The sequence below is a fragment of the Alosa pseudoharengus genome, unplaced genomic scaffold (genome assembly GCF_046254945.1).
Source record: "Alosa pseudoharengus isolate Yale_2024_CS ecotype anadromous, Long Island Sound unplaced genomic scaffold, YU_APseudo_1.1 YU_APseudo_1.1_scf_11, whole genome shotgun sequence".
Taxonomy (NCBI): domain Eukaryota; kingdom Metazoa; phylum Chordata; class Actinopteri; order Clupeiformes; family Clupeidae; genus Alosa; species Alosa pseudoharengus.
The window spans coordinates 12,146,595-12,158,755 of NW_027468576.1; positions in this window are offsets into that span (position 1 = coordinate 12,146,595).

Genomic DNA, 12,161 nt, shown 5'->3' on the forward strand with positions numbered 1-12,161 from the left:
GACTGGGAGACGGGCTACCTCGATGTATCGAGAAAAGTAGTCCACAATTAACAGGTAGGTGTGACCTTTCCAGGTGAACAGATCTGTTCCCACTCTCTGCCGTGGACGATCTGGAGTGGGGGTAGACCGCATAGGCTCACTGTGGGGGGCCTGGTGGATTTGGCAAGACTTACAGTTCATTATCAGGTGTTTGATTTGGCTTGACAGTCCTGGCCACCACACTGGCTGCTAGGCGCGTGCACGGCATTTAGTGATGCCCTGGTGACCTTGGTGGAGCTGCTGCAGGGTTTCTTGCTGAAGGGCTGGAGGTATCACTAGCCTGTGGTCTTTCAGCAGTAGGTTGCCGACCAGGTGAAGGTGTCCTCTCTCTTACCAGAAGGGTTTAGCCTCCGGATCCAGCTCACTTTTCCCTGGCCAGCCCTGAAGACAGTACCGGGCCACGCGTCTACAAGCTTTGTCTGCACGCTGGGCTTCGCTGATCTGCTGTAGGCGTGGCTCTGAAGCCGGCAGCGCAGCGCGCACGGTGTCCACAAAGACCTGAACATCCTTCTCAAGCTGACGTTCTGTGGCTGTAGGCGTGTCGTTGATGGGTGCTCGTGAGAGTGTGTCGGCCGTAATAAGAGACCTGAACATCCTTCTCAAGCTGATGTTCTGTGGCTGTAGGCGTGTCGTTGATGGGTGCTCGTGAAAGTGTGTCGCCCGTAATAAGAGACTTCCCAGGGACGTGCAGGATCTCGTAGGTGAATCGTAGCAGCCTCAGGCGGAACCGTAGTATCCGCGGTGGAAGGTCATCAAGGCCATTGGAACCAAGCATCGGTAGTAAGGGTTTGTGGTCAGTTATGAGTGTGAACCGTAACCCAAGGAGGTAAGAGTAGAGGCGCTCACAAGCCCATGTGGCGGCTAAGGCCTCCTTTTCTATTTGAGCATAACGTTTTTGAGCAGATGCATCGGCTGCAACTCTCGTCTCTGCTGTTGGCGAGTACTGTGCCAAGACTTGTGGAGAGCTCAAAGCCAGCTTCAAATTTTTGAATGCCTCAACTTGACTTGTTCCCCAATGCCACTCGTTCCTGTCGCTGAGAAGTTCTTTTAGTGGTGTGGTGATTGTTGTGAGTTGCGGGGGAATAAATTTCATGAAGTAGTTAGCCATCCCAAGCAGCCTGTGCACATCAGCTACGTTCTGGGGCTCGGGCATTTCCATAATGGCTTTTACTTTTCCAGAGTCCGGTTCGATTCCCGTAGCTGTGATCGTGTGGCCGACGAAGATCATGCTGTCCCGGCCAAACTCGCACTTCTCGTTGAGTGTCAGCCCTTCCTCTTGTAGTTTTTGTAGTACCTGATGTAAGCGTTGTGTTCTTCTTTGTTTCTTCCAAAAACCAGGATGTCGTCAGCATGGCAGAGCACGCCGTCCTGTGACTCCAACATCTGAGACATCCGGCGCTGGAAATGCTCAGGAGCCGACGAGATTCCGAAAGAGAGCCTGTTAAAACAGTACCTGCCGTAGGGAGTTATGAAGGTTGTCAATAGCGCTGACTCCCTGGCCAGAGGTATCTGCCAGAATCCGGATCGTGCGTCAAGCTTTGAAAAGACCTTTGCTCCAGACAGTTGTGCCAGAGTCAGATCGACGGACGGTAGAACGTGTCGCTCTCATTTCACCCATTTGTTGAGGTGGGTGAGATCAACACAGATCCGTATTTTTCCGTTTGCTTTCAGAACGACAATCATTCCCGCACACCAGTCTGTAGGCTGTGTGACTTCCATCGCTTCCATGCGGTCAAGCTCCTCGCAGACCTCACCTCGTAGAGGGATTGGAACTCGTCAAGGCGTAGAGAGGGCATATGGAGTGGCGTTCCTCTCCAACTTGATTGTGTAGTTCTCCTTGAGACGTCCCAATCCGCTGAACAATGTCGGGTATGCAGCCTTAAAGTCCTCTTGGGCATCTCTCACTTCCTCGATTCTTTGTATCAGGTGCAGGGCTTCGATAGCAGGTAAGCTATGAAAGTAAAGGTTTTGAAAGTCCTGTCATCACAAACACCTCCTGTGTTGCACTGTGACCTTTTGCTAACAGCTTGTTCTTAAAGCAGCCTTGGACCTCCAGAATGTTGTTTCCCGGACCATATAGGACTTTGCTGGGTTTTGTGAAAGGTCCGTCGCGCTCCACCTTGAACACCTCTGTTGGAATGGCGGTCACTGCCACGCCAGTGTCCAGTTTGAATGTGACAGGTTCTCCGTTAAAGGCCAGTGTTTCTGTCCACTCTGTCAATGAGCGTGTGCTGACTGTCACTGACCCGAGGAACTCATACTCCTCCTCGTTTTCTTCCTGCCATCTCTGCTGTGTGACGGTGTGGATTGCTCTCGCGGACCGGCAAACCGCAGCGTAGTGGCCCTTTTTTTCACATTTCCTGCAGCTTGCGTCCTTTGCTCGACAGTCCTTCCATTGGTGGTGCTGTGTTCCGCCAAACCACTTGCACTCTCTCTCACAGGGGCTGTCCCGCTTGTACTGAGGTGGCTTCTCTCCTTTGGAAGATTTTCCCTTGCCTTCTTGAGGTCTCGGCCCATTTCCTTTGTACCTGATACTGTCCACATTGTGTTCTGTGTTTTCGCCATGCAGCACCGACTGCTGTTTCTTCACAGTCTCATTTTGACGTGCACATGCGATTGCTTTGGCCAGATCTAAATTTGGATCTAGCTGCAAGCGTTCAGATAGCTTTCTGTCCAGAATCCCTACAACTATCCTGTCTCTTATTAGTTTTTCTCGGAGTGCGCCAAACTGGCAGTTCTCAGCCAGAGTGTGTACTGATGTTATAAAGGATTCAACACTTTCTCCCTGCTCCTGGTGCCTCATGTTAAATTTTGCTCTTTCATAAATTACATTATGTTTTCCTACACAATGGGCTTCGAAGGCCTTCTTCACCTTGTCATATTTTTTTGTCTTCTTCTGACAATGGCAAAACGCTCAAAATATCATCAGCTGTATCTCCTAAAGTATACAGCAGAGAGTTCACTTGGTACTCCTCAGGTTTATGAATGAGGCCTGATACCATACGAAAGCATTCAAATCTCCTTATCCATTTAGGCCAGTTAGCTGAGTTTGAAAAATCAAAACTATCTGGTGGAGATATTTGTACTGCTGTGGTGGCCATTGTGTGTGTTTCTACTTGTTCTGGTAAGCTTACAGTTTCCTCTTGCTGGTTATCCTCTAGCGTGAGCGAATCCTCCGATAAACTTTCACTTTCCGTGTCTCTTTCACGTCTATTTAGCATGCCCTGGACTGGAGCTAGATCGCTACTACTAGATGCCTACTACTACTACTGTTTATGGAATGTCCATTCCTTTTACTGTTGCTCCCTCTGATGGATTATTTGACCTCTCTCCTCTACTCATGCTCCGCGCAGCTTCGAGAAATGAGTCCAATCTTTCTCCTTCCTAACCGATGTTCACAGGATGCTAGCCAGCCTTGGTTTGGCTAGTTATGAACACGCCAGCCTGAATGACGTTCACGTTCGTGAAGGTAAGTCCTGTTACTGATTTATCGTCCTCTATTCTGTCGCAAGGCTCCCGAGTTAAAATCTTTGTCTTTTAAGATTACACAAACTCTTCTTAACTTCTGACACCATGTGTTATTACTATGAAAGAACTCCAGTGTGTGTCTCGTTTTATAAAGCACTCCCCGTGTTACACATAAACATGTCCCCAGTACAGATAGGTTCATAATTCACTTTTAATTAGGGGTCATCAGATCGGGATGTTGCCAACTTGCCATATTGGAGATAGCCTACTCATTAGAAAGCATTAGGCACTGAAGTAAATCCCTAACAACGTTGAGGAAAATGGTTAATTATTGCCGTGTTTTAGGTTATATCAATCGGTCAGACCGAGAAAAACATCTGGTGTAGGTATCGACTTCCAAAAGTTATTAAAAAAAACAGGGAGAAAGGAGAATGGCAGAAGTTATCATAGGAAGGGGGGCGCTTGTGGTTGGACTTGGTACTGCATCTCCCTCACCCAACTCATATGGATCTGCACTGCCAATAAACCGTAATTTCTCGAAATATCACGCATTTTCTTGTGGTCCAAGTCTTGCCCTATGCCTTTGCATCTTGGACGCGTTTTGATGAGCTTTTCTGTTGTTTAGAGTTATACATTGTTATAATCACGTATCCAAAGTGAATACACTGTACTTCATTCAGTTTACGCCGAGTGCCTCCAACATGGACATGCAGATGGGTTACCGCCCAGAACATGACGTCCGTGCAAACCCCTAATTGGCAAACAGAAAATATCTAGCTAGAATCATCTTCTATTTCCAAAGGAATGAAGGTTGTTTATATCAACTTAATAGAATGTTTATAACTGTTATATTGTGCTATAAATGTGGCACAAACAATGTTAGAGTTTGTGGACTAGCCTGCTATTTGAATGGAGCTGGCAAAATAGTATGAATACCGTGTACACCACTGCACACACATTATCAAAGCAAATCTTACCTCAACTGATCTAACTTCAAGCGCCCTGGCATCATATCCGTCAAACGCCGAGATAGTAATGGCTCTTAAAAATCCTCTCCTAAAGTAAAAATCTTGGCCTGGTCTGAGCTAACTGGCCAGTAGCAGCTGATGTGGGCGGCCACCCGGTGACATAATCATATCTTCTCTGAACATCAAGAGTCTGAAAAGAACCTCTGGCAATACAAATACAGGTGAGTAGCGTTGACATGCCATGCTATTTTTTCTCTCGTTGACAAAATATAGTCTCTCTCATTCTCTCCGTCACACGCACACGCGCATGCAATTATCATGCAATCTTTTCTAACCTAGATCTCATTATAGTTTTTCTAGATCGCTTTAATGCTTGTGTCAACTCTGACATCACGTTTTCAAAACAATTAACAAGCAGGTCTAAACAAAAGCACTCTGGTCAAAATGACACATTTTGCCTGCAAAAGGCTCTTACTCTCTCAAAACGTTTAACATGCAGCAAAAGCAAATGTTGCCTCTAAACAACACATTTGTAGTCAAATTAGCCTGCTGTGTGATTTCAGTCAATACACACTGGACAACAAAATGCAAAACATAATTCTCAAAATGAGGAGTTTCAGCCTTCATTTTTGCTCTGTAATTGAAATAGACCTACAGTAAACACATGGACTTTTTTACAATACAGTACAATAAAGTACTTTCTCTAAATGTGCCTTACTTGCAAATAGCAACACAGAACAGACATGGCATCTCTTATGATAATGAATGATTGCAAGAATTGTGCAAAGGAGTTCCTAACGCGTTTTGCCTAACAATGCCCTTCTAGCTGTTCTAAATTCAGTGTAACCTACCGTCCTCTTAGAGCTTATTGCTTAAGTATATTGGTCATTTTCATTTGCACAATGCTGTAAAAGCCTTTGTTTTCTTTATACGGTCAACAGTAACAACTTTGAAACATATCCACTGTCTTACAGGGGCAGCCGTGGCCTACTGGTTAGCACTTTGGACTTGTAACTGGAGGGTTGCCGGCTCAAACCCCGACCAGTAGGCATGGCTGAAGTGCCCTTGAGCAAGGCACCACCTAGCAAGGCGCCGCTGTTGTTGCAGGCAGCTCACTGCACCAGGATTAGTGTGTGCTTCACCTCACTTGTGTGTTCACGGTGTACTGAGTGTGTTTCACTAATTCACAGATTGGGATAAATGCAAATACAATCAACCCCCTCTACACACAATAATGTTGTAACTTTTTAGTTTTAAAATAGAAAATAGTGCTGCCTTGTGCATTGTTCATTAGAAAATACTGTCACTGTTTACTGTACTGTCATATTGACAACAAGATGAAACAGTTTCACTATATTGACATAAGCAATGGCGTCAGGACTTGTTATTTTGATTGCACTGACAGTTTTATTGGTATTAAATATTTGCTTTTGAGACATAAGCAAAGCATTTTGAGCAAATGTTGTGCAAATGTTAATTATGATTCGAGAAATGGACCAATGCGACTGAGAAAAACTGTAATATCTCAGTGTAACAATCAATATGTTTTTTTCGTGTGTTTGTTTCTAAGAGAGGAAAATATCTCACCTAATCGACATCCCTACATGGTCACAGTGTCATACTTCCCATGTGCTCATTAGCAGATGAACAGGGCTACAAACAAGTCTGTCTTTGTGTGTGTTCATGTGTGTTTGTGTGTGTGTGGGTGTGGGGCTGTGTCTCTTACCAAGTGGCCCATTTGGGCTCCATTTACAGCATTGATAGAACAAAGCACACAGTGTTGAGGTAATCAACCATTTCACACACACACACACACACACACAAACACACACACACACAAATACATAAGAATATACACACACACACACATGAATACATAAGAATACACACACACACACACACACACACACACACAAATACATAAGAATATACACACACACACACACATGAATACATAAGAATACACACACACACACACACACACACACACACAGGCATACAGGCATAGTATGTAAGGGATAATGTAGGATATAGAACGCCGGTCATTATTGGAAAAAATAAGTCCCGACAGGGTGAAACGGCCTGAAGGGACTTATTTTCCCAATAATGACCGGTGTTCTATACATTAACCAGCTTATTACACGGCTACTTCCCAAAACAAAATAATAAACTCCCCACCATAGCCTAGCCTATTTGTTACCGTTCATCATGGCATTTGCTGAGAAACAAATACTGTAGTTTGCAACAACACACGCTGAACTTGAATCAAACATTCTTTAGAACACAGCTGATCAACCGTCTGCTTTCACTTTTGAATGAAGTTCCAGTCCTTGCGTAGTGATATGAAAGACCTGAATTAGAAGCACAAACTCCGTTGCCATTGACAGTGGTCATTATTTTTTCAGAGGTCCTTTCCTCGAAAATAATGACCGCTAGAACTTTGGGAAATCCCATTCAAGTCAATGAAGCGTTCTACTCGCATTGTGAAGAGCCGTGTAATAAGGGGGATATAATCAAAACTGGCCAATGCAATCCCCCAATAGTCATATCATTATGATGAATGAAACTGAAACACACACACACACACACACACACACACACACACACACACACACACACACACACAGAAAGAGAGAGAGGACACCACACAATATTGCATAATTCTTGTGATAGATAGATAGATAGATAGATAGATAGTCAGAGAAAAGATACTATATCAGGATGATGTACATTGGAGCAGCTACAGTTTGCCTCGGTCAAAACAAACATTTACCCAGTGTAATGGGAAGCTCAAATTTGAACTGACAGCACACATCATCAAAATGTATGACCACATGACAAAAGATAGCCAACTCAACAAAAGATAGTCAACTCATGATTGACAGCATATGAGAGTGTGTGAGAGGTGTGAAGTGGTAAAGAATAAGTTTCATCTTGCTCGACTGAGACTCACCTAAACATCAAGGCACTTTGCTTCACCCCGTAAAAACTTTAAAGCCTTTCATGAACACACAAATTATACTTGATAAAAATGACGATTTTTTGGTCAGCCAGAACAATTTTTCCAAATATGGTTTCAAATAGAAAGTATCTTGTTGTGTGTGAAACAATGTATGATGGAAGAAACAAGGAAAATGCAGGGTTAGAGACTACACTCTCTCTCACACACACACACACACACACACACACGCACGCACGCACACACACACACACACACACACACACACACACACACACACACAGGAATATTCAGGGTATGTAGGGAGATATCACATACAGATACACAGTAAACAAACACGACTGCAAACACACACACACACAGACACACACAGAGACAGACAGACAGACATGCCAATGTGGCGACGAGTGAGTGGCACCCTGCAGGAGTCCAGGGTAAAGGAGAAGACATGCAAGAATGTGAAGGAGCAAATAACAGACCACACACACTCACACACACACACACACACATACACACACACACACACACACACACACACACACACACACACACACACACACATGTATATACAGTATGATTGCTACAGCATTAGATGTGCACCTGGTGGATAGGTGGGAAATGATGCAATGTGAACTGTAAGTGAGATCATCTGAGTGTGTGATCTGTGATACAGTCAGGTATATATAGATGTGCATGTACTACATCTGGTGCAGTATTTTGCCAAGGATCTCTCTCTCTCTCTCTCTCTCTCTCTCTCTCTCACACACACACACACAACACAGTGTGTTGTACCTCTAAAAATTCATAAAAGATTGCTGAACTGCTTTAATCTACTGGATTATTCAGAAAATTTGATTGCTAATGTAATGTGACTTGTAAAGTGGATTACAAAAAGTAATATACAAAAAGTATACAGTATAAAGTGTGTGTGTGTGTGTGTGTGTGTGTGTGTGTGTGTGTGTTTTGTAATAAAAGCCCAACAGTCCAAATAGAACTGATCAAGTTACCTTCATAGCCTCAAAGAGGAAGATAATTACTGTGTAAACATGTATGAGCTAAACTCTTATCTCCAAGCGCAACATGCCCTATTTGATCTAATGAATGTAACTGCACAACACAGCTCAATCTGATTTCTATGAGCTCAGAAGGGGAGGGAACACTCCACCCAGTTATTCATATTCACCAGAAACTGTAGGGGGCAGCAGTGTTCTTCAAGATGAACACACACACACATACATACATATGCAAGCACGCACGCACGCACGCATGCACGCGCGCACACACACACACACACACACTCAAATAACAAACACACATGTATACACACACCAAACAAAATATAGTTAAGAGCCTTCTGTTTTGCCTGACCTTAGACTTGCTCTGAATTATACAAAAATGTCAAAATGAATAATAGAACATGTATATTTTAGGGCATCTTTGTGTGTGTGTGTGTGTATGTGTGTTTGCGTGTGTGTGTGTGTGTGTGTGTGTGTGTTCTAATTTCTTGTCATTCCGGTAGCATATAGGCATCAGTACTGGGAGGGGGAGCCTGGGCTGCTCCCTGTATCTGCCCAATGTCTTTTGAATCTGTCCTTTTGCGATCAATCTCTTAATGCTTTTACTAGATAGCTCCTGTAGCTGATAAAACTTTTGGAGTGTTTCCCTATTCTCTGGCCATGGATATTACTTTGCAGAGCACTTACTCACATTAGCATTCACTGGAATTGACATTGGTTGTCCAGTGTTGCTATAAAAACCTGTTTGTTTTTTTATTTCTTATTCATGTTTTTCTTACAAAGCTCGCACTGTGCCAATACTGGGAATATGGTTGGTTGCATTTCTACTAGGAGAAGTAGCCCCACACCAATGGACATCGGAAATTGGGCATTTCTTTTTCACATAAAAGGTCATGGAATAACTAGAAAATAAGACATGAAGGGAAGAAGGAACGAGAGAGCAGATGAGAAGAAAAGGACAGAAATGAGAGAGTAGGGAGAGAAGCACACAGGAAAGAAGAACAGACATGGAAGGGAAAAAGGGGGGGGGGTGTTGAGGAAGGATGGAGAGAGGGATGAAAGAGAAATAAAGGAGGTGAGATGTAAGGGCATGCTAAATGAGGTAGGAAGACGGGGAAAGGGTGCTAGTTAGTTAGCAGAGAAGAGGAAAAGTCTACAATTATTTTGTAGATTTTAAGATCAGTGTGTGTGTGTGTGTGTGTGATCTTTAAAATCTACAAAATAATTGTAGAGTTTATATATATATACTGTATGCACACACACACACACACACACACAGAGAAAGGGGGAGACATTGACATGTGTAGCCTGCTTTGACAGCAACATGACAAGGCACTGAACCACTAACAATGTCTCATGTTCTATAACCTTCAGTGTCTCTTTCACATTCCCAATTGTCAAAGTTGAAACACATCTCCTGACTTTATCAGTCAAACTATGTGCCCATGCACTGAAACACACACGCACACACACACACACACACAGAGAGAGAGAGAGAGACATACACATGCGCCAGCAAAAACAAATGTTAGGTTACTATTTTTGCATGTAAATAAATACCCTTCATGCACAGGGTGAGCTCATATCCTTTTTCACCATAGAAAAGGCACACACACACACACACAGGCACATACACATACACACACACACACACACACACGCACACGCACACGCACACGCACACGCACATGCACACGCACGCACACACACACACACACACATACACATACATACATACACACACACACACCCACACACGTCTCCTGGCATTATATGTCAACGGATTGGCTCATGCATTATATAAAGTGCAAACAACACACACACTCTCATGCACATACAACCTGATTTCCGTGGTGGTTTATTGCAGTACAAAATAGTACACATTGTGACCCTCTAGACCAAACCAAACTGTAGCTTTGGGATCAGAATTACATTTTTAGAAAATATTGTTAAGTTTTGATTGAAGTGTTTTATTTTGCCATAGATGTGAGTTGTTTATCTCCAAGTGCTACGTCTTATTTGCTTGAGTGTGGAGTTTTGACATAATGAGCTAAATTCTTCAAAAAGTGTGTTAACAATAGACAAAAACTGTAATGCTTCAACAAACATGTGTGTTCCTATGCCATTTCTGGTGGCACAGGAATCAACATTGAGCTAATGGTAGGGGACAAGCAAAAATAATATTAATAAAAAAAAAAAACAAGTTATAAAGTTGACATTTTGTAGAGCATTACGCTAAAGTCTGATTCATTTTCATTTCAAAGTATCTGTGTTGGTTGTGAACGTTTCAGCTGGAAACCCTCTAGGAACAAATTGAAAGGGTCTGTAGTTGTAGCAGAGAGGGTTAAAGCGGAGCGAGAGGCGCATGCTAGTAATCAAGGATCTTTGTTGTAGGTCTTTGTGTTTTGACCAACAGCAAGAACTCCATATTTCACGATTGCATGTCGATTACTCAATAACTGTGGGTTTGTGTCCAGATGGGTGGTCCACCAATCCAGTCTCTACTCTCCTGTGTTCCTGTTTATATGTGTTACAGGGAAGCTACACCAGGCGCGTTACTGAAGTGTTCCATTCATGTTGCGTCTGCTGCAACAATTAGCTTCCACTATAATCAATGGAAGTAGCTACACCAGACGTGATAGTGGTGCGTAAGTTCCGAAGAAATAGAGCAGTCTTTTTAAAAATGTTTTTTACGTGTCGCGAACGGAACTCTTCAGTTACACACCCAGTGTAGCTTCCCTGTTAGACTGATCAAATGCTTTACACCCTCAGATGTCGTGTTTATTTTCATAAAAGCATAACTCATCAAATGACTATGTAATTCTGTTTTCATTATTTTAATACAGAATTGAATTAGCCAGGTTGGGTACAAGACTTTTTAATTAAGACACCAGGTACATTGTTGGATGTATACTCAAACACTTACACACACACACACACACACACACACACAGACACACACACACACACACACACACACACACACACACACACACACACACACACACACACACACACACACATACGACGCACACAGACCAGGATTTAGTTAGAAATGATAAAGTACAACTACAGAAGAGGTAACACACAAGAGACAAATGAAGGAGGAAGGGGTAGTGTGCAGAGCGCAGTGTGTCTGAGAGAGAATGACGGAGAGAAAAAGTGTGTGAGAGAGGAGGACGGGGGAGGAGAGAAAGAGAGAAAGATACAATCTGGATGGATTAAGCTGGTCACTGTGGCCTTTCAGAATCATAGTGGATTAGACAGTGTATATGTGTGTGTGTGTGTGTGTGAGGGAGAGAGAGGGTTTGTGTGTGTGTGCGTGTGCACCGGTGTGTTCATATATCTATGTGTATGTGTGTGTTGCAGTAGTGTAGGTGTGCTCTCCCTACTAAAGAAAAGGGCCAAGGAAATAAGATTAAAGTTGGAACACTAACAAGCTAACAGTCCAATTATGTTCTAATGACATTTTTATTGCACAGTTCAATCTCATTCTTCTTTCTCTCAGTTAAGCCCTCTTTCATTCACACTCGCCCTCCTTTGCCTTTTTCTCACTCGCTTTTTTTCTCTCTCTCTCTCTCTCTCACACACACACACACACAACCACACACACACACACACACACACAACCACACACACACACACACAACCACACACACACACACACACACACAACCACACACACACACACACAGTCATTGCAATCACTCA